Source organism: Podarcis raffonei, chromosome 3 (assembly GCF_027172205.1).
Source record: "Podarcis raffonei isolate rPodRaf1 chromosome 3, rPodRaf1.pri, whole genome shotgun sequence".
NCBI classification, from domain to species: Eukaryota; Metazoa; Chordata; class Lepidosauria; order Squamata; family Lacertidae; genus Podarcis; species Podarcis raffonei.
The window spans coordinates 44,300,238-44,313,257 of record NC_070604.1 but is presented as its reverse complement, the minus strand read 5'-3'; the positions used below and the strand labels follow the sequence as shown (position 1 = coordinate 44,313,257).

The window sequence follows — 13,020 nt, the reverse complement described above, 5'->3', positions numbered from 1 at the left end:
AATATGTGCAAAGTTTGCTATTTGGGATCCATAAAATTTGATCAATGTCTTCAGGAGAGCAAGGTGATCCTCCTAATGTCCAACTCTGGGCAGCTCTGTATTTGTGTAGCACCTCTCTATTTATTTACTTACTTACTTACTTACTTACTTACTTACTTACTTACTACACTTGTATTCCACCTTCTTCTCCCTGTAGATCAAGGTGGTGGAAACGGTTCTCCTCCACATTTAATCCCAACAAGAACCCTGGGAAGAAGGTTAGATTAAGAGGCAGTGACTAGCCAAGGTCACCCAGGGAGTTTAAGGGCAAGTGGGGATTTGAACCCTAGTCTCCCAGGTCCAAGTCCAACACTTTAGTTTGTGGACCATACTATTTTAAATTGTGAACCACAACTCAAAACACCACAAGCTTGATTAGATTCATTTTATCTCTTACCTTGCAGGGTTATTGTGGAATACACATGGAAGACACACAACTTCTGTATGGCATTACACAGAGACCAGAGCTGAACTGGAATCTGATCACATCTGCTTTATCTCAATGTGTAGTAACTTATTTTTATTTTTCATACCTTGTCCCAGATGAGACATTGTACACTGAACATTTCCCCTCAGATACAAAATTTCAGAATTCTCCATTGCATACCTTTTAATACCTTTTAATGGCCTTGGCAATAAACATTGTAAAATATAATAATCACTGCTTCAGTCTGCTTGGTAATAACTGCAGTAATAGCTCTTGCACCTATGATGATCACTGACAGTGTAGCTTTGTGCTAAAACAAAAAATTTTTTTCCTTCCAGTAGCACCTTAAAGACCAACTAAGTTAGTTCTTGGTATGAGCTTTCGTGTGCATGCACACTTCTTAGTGTATCTGAAGAAGATACACTTCTTAGTGTATCTGAAGAAGTGTGCATGCACACGAAAGCTCATACCAAGAACTAACTTAGTTGGTCTTTAAGGTGCTACTGGAAGGGAAATTTTTTTTTGTTTTGACTATGGCAGACCAACACGGCTACCTATCTGTAGCTTTGTGCTGCGCAGTCTCAAGTTGTTTACACAGAAGCCTTTGCACAAAGAGCCTTTGACAAGGCTCCAATTATTATTTCATTCCTTTTATGGCTGGGGGAGTTTAATAGCAATCGGAGACTGTCAGAGTTTGGTTAACATATCCAGTGTGTGAAGGAAGGAAGGAAAGATAAACTTTGGGTATCATCTGGTAATGGAAGTTTTTCTGTTTATCTTACTAATAGCTTCAGCTATGTGGATGTAATTCACAACATTTATTATATTAACTTCCAGGGAATATAAAATAGTGCACTTTGAGTTATGATATGAAACTAGGCACAAACATAGTAACCCATTCTAAACACACACACATGCCTCCCTAGTAATATCTTTTTAGACTGTATACTTCTGTATTTCTTTGTTCTATGTGAAACAAGCCTCGGTTATATAGCTAGGCAGGGATAGCGAACCTGTAGCCTTCAGATGTTGTTAGATTCCCATCTGCTTCAGCCAGCATGGCCAATGGTCAGGAATGACCGGAGCTGTAGTCCAACAGCATCTAAAGGGCCACAGGTCCCCCTTAGTTGAGCTTGGGTATAGCAGCTATGCATGCTGCCATGGGCATGACTGACATGAGATGATGGGGCTACCTTTGAAGGTGACCCGGAAACTGCAATTAATCCAGAATGTGGCAGCTAGACTGGTGACTGGGACTGGCCGCCGGGACCACATAACACCGGTCCTGAGAGATCTGCATTGGCTCCCAGTACGTTTCCGAGCACAATTCAAAGTGTTGGTGTTGACCTTTAAAGCCCTAAACGGCCTCGGTCCTGTATACCTGAAGAAGCATCTCCACCTCCATCGTTCAGCCCGGACACTGAGATCCAGCGCCGAGGGCCTTCTGGCGGTTCCCTCATTGCGAGAAGTGAGGTTACAGGGAACCAGACAGAGGGCCTTCTCGGTAGTGGCACTCACCCTGTGGAACGCCCTCCCACCTGATGTCAAAGAGAAAAACAACTACCAGACTTTTAGAAGACATCTGAAGGCAGCCCTGTTCAGGGAAGTTTTTAATATTTAATGCTGTACTGTTTTTAACATTTGATTGGGAGCCGCCCAGAGTGGCTGGGGAAACTCAGCCAGATGGGCGGGGTATACATAAATAATAATAATAATAATAATAATAATAATAATAATAATAATAATAATTATGCGGGTCTGAATCCACATCTACAGTGCTGTTCAGGTCCAGCACCAGAGGTCAGTGGGCACCTGCTGAGGCTCACATCCAAATAAGAAGCTCATTACTGATCTTTGGAAGGCTTCAACTAAGCAAGCCATGAGGGCAAGGAGGAACGGCGACCTCTGTACACCTTGACCTCTTGTTCTGGGAAGTGAGGTTAATTGGGCTGAGGCAGAGGTAAGCAGATGGGCAGCAGGTAACAGCGGTGAGGAGGTGGAGGTCAAGGACGCTCCATAACACTGTAATTCCTCTCAGTTTGGTGCCACCTCAACACCACCACCCTTCTTCATCATCCCCTGAGTGTTCTCTGTGTTGGGAAATGGTTCAAAGAGGGTCGGAGTTTTCAGCAATGCTTTGAGGCTGGCATGGGTTACTTCAGGGAACTTGCTTGCTGCGTGGATGAGGAGGAAGGCAACACTCCTGGCTTCTTCAAATTTCTGAATCATCCTGGACACCAACACCTGTGTGCCAGAGGGTGATCCATCAAGCAAAAGTGGACTGCCATCTCCTGTTCATGGGCCTGACCCAATTATTTGCCAGTGCAGAATAACCCTTCCTGTTTAGCGCCTCTTGTAAATATTTCCCATAAATACTAGAGTGCCCTCTTGTGTTTTAAGATTTTTTAGAGAGAGGAATGCAATACACAATTAAAAGCTCACACTGATCAGTTCAGATATTGTATGATTATAATGGTACAGTATTGCATTCCTTTTCTTTTCCTTGTCATCTGAGCCATAACCTCTTCTCAGCTGACCATGACAACCAGTTCCTATGCATGTACCATGCCACATATACTGTGTTACTGTTTCCTTTACTAGTAATCCTGCTTTTCTTAGGTTGGTAGACTGTTGTTGTTTTAATTTAGTTTGGGACCTTTTGATGGGATTTTGATGGGATTCATTGAGCTTCTTTGCAATCTCCTTTTCCTTTTCAGTATACTGAGCCCTTTGCTGCCTCAAAGTCCAATCACCTTCCTAGCCAGTTCCTGCTTTTAATGTATTGATTTTTTTTCAAAAAAAAGGGGGGGGTGTCTTAATGGCTCTAGCAATATTCCAAGGTGGGTTTTTAAAATCCTTTATTGGCTGCATTTATTTTACCAAAGTTTGTTTTCCTTTTTGTTCTCCTTATTTGGGCAGGTCTTCCATTTTCTGAACCAAGCCTTCTTGCCTCCAAGAGCTTCTCTGACTTTGCTCAATAGGTATGCTGGCATCCTCTTGTGGTGCCTTTCCCAATTTGCAGTATGCATTGCAGCTGAATTTCTATTATTTTGGTTTTCTATAAAACCCTAAGTATTCTGGAAAGATTTGATCCTTGACTTTTCCCCTTTCAACTTCCTTTTTACTAAATCCCTCATTTTGATGAAGTCTCCTCTTTTGAAGTCAAATATGACTGTTCTGGATTTCATTACCAAACTAAAAACTATGGAGAGACCTGGTCTGAACAGATATATTGGATTCATTTCCCATTTCTAAAGCTAATTTTGGTCATCTATCCCTTTAAAAATCCCTTGCCCTTCACTGTGGAACCAACTGCCATAACAGTCATCAACAGTTATAAGGTTGAAGCAACCTCTGCTTCAGAGTATCTGACGAAGTGTGTATTACACAGGAAAGCTCATACCTTGAAAGCTTATATTTAGTTGATCTTAAAGGTGCCACTGGAATTATTAAAAAAGATTTTTTCAACTTTCATCTTGTTATTTATCATGTTCTGGATTTCCTTTGCAATTGTCCACTTACATATATGTTGAATTTGATAGCACTGTGGTCACTGTTCCCATTTGATTCAACCACACTTACATCTTGTCAGTTGAGATCATCAGACAAGACCCCCTCCCTGTTGAGCACCCAGCACCTACTGAATACTTTTTTTTATTCCAGCAGGTATTTTTAACTGAAGTCTGATGTAATCAATGTCAACTTTTTCTGAATTGTATTTCTTGTATGCCACTTCAGAGATGATTATAGTAAAGTGGTGTATAAGCTGTTTAAATAGTAAATAGTTAAATGCAATTTTTAAAATAATTGTATAACAAGGGAAAAAAATACTTGTATCTGAACATATTTTAATTGACACAGACTTCAAAAAATAGCATCCTAGCAATAGGTTAATTTTATGGAGTTTAAAGCTAAGCATACAAGTTCTAAAAGCATGCCTTGAAATCCATATTAACTCTAGTATGCTGTCGGGGGAAGAGGGAGAGGGAGGGGAAACAGGAAGGATGTTGTTGGTTGAAATGAAGTCCGATCCTGTATAGATCACTAATGGAAGCACCAACAGAAACGTGTACGGATTCCACACGATCATGAGGAAGCCCGCATCTGGGCAGGACCTTGTCTCTTCGGCGTAGTTAGTAGTGGAAGCGGAGCGGCTGTTATTCGTGGCTTCTCCACCCAGGTCTGAGACAACAGGGGTCGGGGGACGGGGCAGGCAAGAGGATGGAGCCCTATAAACCCCTCCACGGGTACTGTGAAAACAGACTCCTTTTGTCTGGATCTTCCCCGTGCAAAGTGGACGGCTGTCTTTGTATTGGTGCACCTAAGTGTTTAATTTGTGTTTAATTGTGTTTAATTTGCCAAGTAACTGCAAAAGCGACAGGAAACTTGCTCCCGAGTAGTATTGTTGAACCGTATGCAGTTCCTCTGAGTCAGCCTGGAGATTTCAGAGGACCTGAAGGCAGCAAGAGGAGGAACGCCTCTCTCGGACCTTCATTCATTCAGACCTCAAAATAAGCAAAAATAAATCCTGCCTTGTGTGGTCTGGCAGTTTAGAAAAAGCCTGGTTCCTTCCTTTTTTTTATGTCTTATTTGGTGCTACAGCCCCTCCACCACGAGGTGGCTACGGACGAAGGCGGAGGGAAGTGGGGTCGGATCATAAAGAAACAGAGAATCGTTCAAAGCGCCATGGAGGGAGACCCCTTGACAGCCTCGGCTTGAAACAAGCCACGCCTCTCTGCTTCTGCACAAGAGGAATGAAAAAAGAAAAAAGTGTACTCGAAAGCCTTTCACCTCCCCGCCTCCCGCGCGCCATCCCATCCCCGCTCGTCTCTCTCCTGCATCCAATGAGAGACGGGTGGGCGTGGCTAGCCTCGTTCTGCTCCGAGGATTCCTATATAAAGCACCGGGAGGGCGTCGGTTCGCTCTTTCGCCTGGACCTCGAGGAAGTAGGTGAGTGTCGGGTGCGAGAGTAGCCGTTAAATGGAAAGGGCCGCCATTTTGTGGGCAGGGTGCGCTTCGTCACTCGCGCTCTCGCTGAAAAAACGGCGCTTTAAAAAATTATTTTCGCGAGCCTTCCCTCGGCGTTAGCGCACCCCTTACCTCGGTAGGTTTTGGGGGGCAACGAATGAAGGCTACGTGGAGGCGCTGCTCGTGCAGGAATTTCGTGGTGAGGTGTTGTAGGCTGGGATTGGCAGGCTCCCTCGCACGTGGAGGCTTGAATTAAGAGGATATTTTTAATTGTTTGAAACAATTGTCTTATTGTTTGGCTAAAAGGATTGAGCATATATTTTTTTATCCCACGTTTTTTCCCGCCGAAAATCGCTCTCTCACGTGTCTTTCCCCTCCCCTGCAAATTTGGAACAAATTAAAAGTGGGGAAGCGCGTAGCTACAGGTAGGAAAACCACGAGGGAGGAAAAGAGGTTCTCGCCGCCCCTCTCGGGATCTCGTCTCCACCTCGCGGCTGATACATTATAAAAAGCACGAGGGAGGAGGCCAGGAGAACGGGCGAGCCCATCGTAAATAAATCCGGCTCTCAGGAGCAGTGTATGACTGTAATTCTTAGCAGCGGCCTTAAGTACTTGCTAGGATTTCTCCCAAATGAAATGAACGTGACTGAAATAGGGCTGGGATTGCCTTGGTTGCCTATTTAACATAGGCCAGATTTCTAACATAATCAGACTAATTTCATGAAATCTTGACCCACCAATCTACTGTCTTAATAACTTTGTTCACCTGCTGATTAAGATTTCACTAAGTCATAGAATCAGAAGGCATCACGAGGGTCATCTAGTTCGACCCCCTGCGATGCAGGAAACTATCCATGACTTGAACCCACAACGCTGAGATTTAAGACTCATGCTTTACCAACTGAGCTCTCCCTTGGCTACATCTGATGAAGTGGACTTTAGTCCATGGAAGCTTGTGCCATAACAGTCATTATGTTACCACAAGAGGTGCTCTTTGTTGTATGCTGCAAACCTGGATAGCTGTGTAATCTGATTTTAACCCTGTCTTACTTTTATCTATGTTCCAGGAGCTATGGAACTAAGATTTGTGTTACTATTGCGGAGACACAAAATGAGCTCTGTGGTATGTATCCAGTACTCTGCATCAAAATACTTGCATACTTTAGCTAAGATTTTGAAAGTATTCCAGATATTAATTACCGTACTTTGCAGCCAACTTTAAGTAGGTGTTAGACATTTGTGTACTTGGAATCCCTATTTTGAATAATGGTGGCATTACCTTATTAAAACACCTCTATTTCTGTGTATGCTTGTCACTATCCTGCAAATGAAAACCTTCAGCTGGAACCTTCTGACTTGTACTTTGTTCTTAACTATATACAACACTATAGCTCAGGTCATAGTATCCTGGATGCATAGTTCATTTTCTGAACATGCATGATTATGGTTTTAAATGGGTGCCTTCTAAGGGAGCAGTCCTAACCCTGGAGGCATGCTGCTGCTAGGAGTTTGGAATTTGTGGAGATTGCCCTCTGCTGGGCTTTCTCTGCCAATGCAGGTCAGCCCATATACTGGAAAGGGACCCAAATTGCTGTGGGATAGCTGTTTCTGCCTGGAGCTGCTACAACAAGCATTGCAAAAATAATGCCCTAACCAATAAGGCAGCAGGGCTTTGGATGTGGTAGTGGCTCCAAGTAACCATGGACCCGTTAGTTAAGTAGCACCTTAGAGACCAACCTGAAGAAGTATGCATGCACATGAAAGCTTATACCAAGAAGAAACTTAGTTGGTCTCTAAGGTGCTACTAGACATTCTTTTAAATATATTTAGTCTGCATTAGACCAACACGGCTACCTACCTGAATCTACAACCCTATTAGAGTTGTTGTACTCATGCATTAAAATACATAATTCAGGCAGAAGGAATTAATAGTTTTGTGATGAATCTTGTTTGCCAATTATGAGTCACAGTATTGGTATTCCCTGACTTTATTCTTTTATTGTGTATTACTATTTTTCTTGCTTCTGAACTTTATAAAATTTTATTTTCAGATTATGAAAACACCAACATACGTGGAAAATTATTCTATGGAGAAGAGTGGGTTTTCTTAGGTATGTTAAAATGCTGTTTGGAGACAGTCACAAACTGTAAGGTTACTGTTTAGGAACTTAAAACTGCTCTCTCCTCAGCTTTTGTAAGAGGATGAGAGACTAAGAAACTAGGGAGAGGAAGAATTCCATTGCCGTAACTTAAGTCACTGTAGTGTGCCTTTACTAGTAAACACCATAAGAGTTCTGCTGGATTAGACCAAAGATCTACCTAGTCTAGCATTCTTTTCTCAGTGCCCAACCAGATGTGCATGGAAATCCCACAAGCAGGGTGTGGATGCAGTAGCAGTCTCCTGCATGGTATCTTCCATGAATTTGTTCCATTTTAAAACCATCACAAGTTGGCAGACAGCACTACATTTTTTGGGTGTGAATTCCATATGTTAATTATTTGAATAAATACATATTTGTCCTGAGATCTCCCACCATTCAGCTTTGTTGGGTAACCCATGAGGTGTCAAAACTAAAAAGCCCCAAATGTTTTAACCTTGGTTCATGTGAGAGTTGCTCCAGTCCCTTGTGTCAAACTCCATACCACTTTGGAAAATAATTTATTTTTTAAAATCAGCACGTGCAGGTGTAACATTGTCTCCCTGCATGCCATGATTTGCAGATTGGATTCATGCAACTTTCCCTTGATGCCATTAACTATGGTTCTGTTGCATTTGTGCTGCTGTTTTCATGGCTTGTAAACTTGTTTTAAACCATGGCGTGCAGTAATTGGGGTTCTTACCAGAAGGAGAAATATAAGGAAAAACATTTCCCTAATACTGTATTTTTTTTCTTTTCAGGCTTGAAGCTACTTTATCCTAAAGGTATGTGAATTAAATTTTCATATAGAGAATGTATTGGCATTGGTTCAACCAGTGATGAGCCTATCCCGAACCTGATACAGTTTGATGAAAAACTGCCAATATGGATCCGGCTTCTGAGACTACCACCAGTAAACTAGTGCTTGATATGTAGATAATCTATCAAATTCTGTTGACGCTGATGCTACTTTCTCTGTCTTTCACTTAAAGGTTATAGCAGCTGAAATCCAGGCAGCAGTTCCTTATTCCTAACATACATTAATTAAGCAGGTGGAATGTTTTGAATTGGTAAGTTGTATTCAAATGGGCAGGGGGGACATGCTGGTTTGGTGCCACTGCTGGAAGTGCCTTGTTGCAAAGTTAAGTGTCTAAAACCTTCCTTATGGACTTACCCAAGGCAAGTGTTGGGTGGCCAGTAGGTTGCTGTTACTGGACTGAGCATCTTCCAAGCAGTAGCTGCACTCTACCAGCTTTTGGTGAAGGTCCAGCAGAATTGTTTTGCTGATGTGCCTAAGACACTACAGCCAAGATGGGGGATATTGGACTTCCACCAGTCCCAACAGAGTGGTTAGGAATGATGGGAACTGTAGTCCAGTAATATCTGGAGGGTGACTGGTCTTGTATGCCTGCTCTGTAGACATCTCCATGAAAACCAAATAACATGCTGGCTTCGTCTCTTAACAACCTGCAGCTTCAAATTTTGAGAAGATGATTTGGTATTTTTCACATTTGCCAGATTGTGGTGTCACACTTGATGCAGACAGGGATTATGTGAGCCTGTAAAAATCTTGGAACTGGGCTGGCTTGTTTTATGTTATTAGAAATCCTCAATAATATATAGCAATAATGGATGGGGTTTTTTGTACCCCACCCATCTGACTGTTACCCCAGCGACTGGGCAGCTTGCAACAGATTGAACAAAAACACAACAGAACATCACATTAAAAGCTTCCGATACAGGGCTACCTTCAGATGTTAGCTTTCACTAATGTGCCTTCCAACTGTTTGGGACTAGAATTCCCATCTCCCCAGCTAGCAGTGTCATGCTTCCTGTGCTCTGTGGTCTAAAACATCCGGAGGGCCCCAGGTTGATGAAGCCTGCTTTGTTGGGCTTCAGTTTGTTAGCTAAGGCCAAACAAGCTTTTATCTTTGTAACTACCATTTAACCTCTGAGCTCCGTGTATAGACGTGTGTTATAAAACAGGACTCTAAGACATAAATGTTCCAGATTTATAATTAATATTTGTTGAATATAAGTTATTTAAAAGTTTCATCATTGCTTTCTGAACAGGGAATGGACGGAGAGCCAAGCCTGTAGGCGGAAGACTCAATTCCTTTTTACAGAGCCTATTGCAAAAACAGGTAAGAAAACATTTGCATGTGTGGATTTGCAAGCACTTGAGAATCAAAAGTAGCAATGAATAAAAAAACCATAGAAATGTTTGAAGTGGACAATGATACGAATGAAGCTCCAACTGAATTATATTGAAAACAACAGTTGAGCGCCACCAGGATTCACAGTAATAAGACCTGAAACATTAAATAGTTCAGTCTGGGAATAAGTATGTTGCTTAAATGTATTTCTACTGGTCTTAAATTATTGACCTAGAGTACAATAGATGTTCTAATGATCTGCATTAATCTTTTTTTAATTGTGTTTAATTTTTCAGTGATAAGAAGTAAATGCATCAAACAAGGTTATCTGGAATCTACCTGAATGAAGTTCCAGCGTCCATTAAGGAATATCAGATTAAAAATAAAGTATAAATGAAAACCTTTCTTGCAGTTAAATGTTTATAACAATTATATGTACAGTAGGTTTGCTATATTCAAAGTTTGATGTTCTCAAATGGTTCTTTTTCATGTCATGGGATCTTATGTGGCTCTTGAGAATGAAGATTGAAGCAGTGTTTCAGAATAAAGCTTTATAATCACTGTATTTTAGTTATTTAATGTGTTACTGAAGAAACTTTCCTGAATAATTGGTGGAACTCAAGCAGTTGCAGCACTAAAATGGTTTTGGGGTGTGTAGGTGTAGTTGGCATCTGCAAGGTGTTCAGTTGTGCTGCTGCAGATGGTGTAACATTTATATTAAAACTAAAAAATAATAAACCAAATACTCTCCCTAATTAGCATATAAACTATTTTCCCACTTCAGCCTTCCTAGCCCACCTGCATAAGGTTTCTGCAGGATCATCAGATCCAAGTAACTGCTGCTGCATTTTTACCTGAATCAAGCGTCAGATAATGCAAAACTCCCCAAGCAACATTTTGGAGCTTCCATTGCCTTCATGAGATACAACAGTAAATGAGTGGTAGAGCTGTCATTTGCATACTGCTATGAAATTGGATGGCTTCAGTGGTTTTATATAGATGTTGCCTGGAAAACCCACCTACTGGAGGGCCTTTTCCGTGGAACTGTCTATTGGGATTTCTTTAACCATTACTGTTCTTTTTAAACCAAGAGGTATGCTTTCTGCAGGCATCAGCTCTATCACTCTAGAACTGAAGCCTGCTGTACTTTTAAGGCCCCCAATGGTGCACTAGCAGGGGCAGATGACTGGTTTACATGAAAATTATATTTGTGAAAATTTGCATACCATTTGATTGGGGTGGGGGAGTCTAGGTAAATGTGAAATAAAATACTGAAATTGACAAAAAGTTACAGGTATTTTAAAACATTACAAAATATGATTAAAATAGGCTTTAAAGAAATAACTTTTTTTTTTGGTGCCCTGCACATTTTGACTGGGTTGGCACTGCCACTGGGCTGCTTCCAACAAACAGAAACGCAACGCATTACACATTAAGTGTCTCGATACAGGGCTGCCTTCGGATGTCTATGGTTGTATAATTGTTTATCTCTGGCATCTGACAGGAGGGCGTTCCACAGGGTGGGTGCTGCCACTATTTGAGAAGACTGGTTCTGTGTAACTTCATTTCTCACAATGAGGAAACCGCCAGAAGGCCCTCAGAGCTGGATCTCACTCCAGGATGAACAATGCTGGTGGAGATGCTCCTTTGGGTATACAGGGACAAAACCATTTAGGGTTTTAAACACTGAATTGTGCTCAGAAACATACTGTGAGCCAATGTAGATCCTTATGGTCAGTGTTCTATGGTCCTGGTGACCACTCCCAGTCACCACTCTAGCTGCTGCATTCTGGATTAGTTGTAGTTTCCGAGTCACCTTCAGAGGTGCCCCCCCCCCCCACATTGCAGCAGTCCAAGTGGGAAATAACCAGGGCATGTACCTCTGGCACGACAGTGCGCAGGCAGGTAGGGTCACAGCTGGCGCACCATGTGGAGCTGGTAGACATCTACATGTCTAGATAGGCTTACCAAACAAAAATGTTTTAAGCGGGATATAAAAAATAGTGAAGCAGCCTGCCTGATATCAATAGGCAATGACTTCTAAAGTGTAAATGTAGCCACAATAAAAGATCAGTTTCTTACAACTAAAGAATGAGTATTATGTGGCACCTGTAACAATGCCAGTTCTGTAGATCGAAGCATTTGAGTAGGCATATTTGGGGTAAGGCCATCTCACAAGTAAACTGGTCCCAAGCTGTTATTTACTTTATATAGTAATAATTACCACATAGAACTTGGCCTGGTAGGAAATGGGCAACCAGCACAGATCTCTGAGCATAGCTGTTCTATGCAGACAGGTTCTCCAGTCAACAACGTTGCTGCAGCATTTTCCACTAACTGCAGCTTTTGGATCAAGTGCAAAAGAAGCATTGCACTACAGTAATCCAACCTAAAAAGTAAAGGTACTCCTGACCGTTAGGTCCAGTCGTGGACAACTCAGGTTACGACGCTCATCTCTATAGGCCAAGGGAGCTGGCGGTTGTCCGCAGACAGCTTGACTAAGCCGCTTCTGGCAAACCAGAGCAGCCCACAAAAACGCCGTTTACCTTCCCACCAGAGCGGTACCTATTTATCTACTTGCACTTTGACGTGCTTTTGAACTGCTAGGTTGGCAGGAGCAGGGACCAGGCAACGGGACCGCCGACCTTCTGATTGGCAAGTCCTAGGCTCTGTGGTTTAACCCACAGCGCCACCTGCGTCCCTAGAAGTTACCAAATGGCTTCACAGGACAAGTATGAACCCACTAAATTTGGCTAGAACACGCATGGCCAAACTTGACCCTCCAGATGTTTTCGGACTACAACTCCCATCATCCCTAGCTAACAGGACCAGTGGTTGGGGATGATTGGAATCGTCCCAAAACATCTGGAGGGCCAAGTTTGGCCATGCCTGGGCTAGAGGGTCAGAATCAACCCCACCCCACCCCTGCTTTAGACAATAGCCTAACTGTGTCCTGTCCCTACCACCTCCCATAATGGTTAAAAAATAGTCTTCACAATTCAGCTGTCCCTCAGCTGGCCTTCCTGGGAACTGAGGATTCAGCTCAACTTTACCTCAGCTGCCCTTCATGGGAACTCAGGAGTGTATGGAAAGTAGCATTAACTGGCAGCAGTGACTGTCATCTTCCTGTTTAAAGCTGTTTCTCTACTTGACAATATAATTATTGTTAGTTACTGCTACTACTGTTACTAATTTTAAATTGAATAGTACCAAGCTTTGTGCAATTTTTTTTTTTAAAAAATGGAATGTCGAGTTTCGCTGTTATGTCTTAACTGCAGTGCCGGTTAACTAC

At 42.3% G+C, this 13,020-nt stretch overlaps 1 long non-coding RNA gene and 1 other non-coding gene across 5 annotated transcripts; both read left to right on the top strand.

The window, feature by feature from the left end:
* The first annotated feature begins 5,344 nt into the window (after positions 1-5,344).
* On the top strand, positions 5,345-10,290 carry LOC128410313 (uncharacterized). Of its 4 annotated transcripts, none has more exons than XR_008329453.1 (7): positions 5,345-5,416; positions 6,502-6,557; positions 7,486-7,545; positions 8,334-8,357; positions 8,565-8,642; positions 9,646-9,716; positions 10,025-10,290. It is a non-coding gene; the product is annotated as an uncharacterized LOC128410313 (long non-coding RNA). The 4 variants fall into 4 exon arrangements; XR_008329454.1 differs by having other exon boundaries at positions 5,390-5,412; XR_008329455.1 differs by lacking the exon at positions 5,345-5,416 and adding an exon at positions 5,837-5,859.
* Positions 8,404-8,477, top strand: LOC128411678 (small nucleolar RNA SNORD50). Its single transcript, XR_008329885.1, has one exon. It is a non-coding gene; the product is annotated as a small nucleolar RNA SNORD50 (small nucleolar RNA).
* Positions 10,291-13,020: the final 2,730 nt, after the last annotated feature.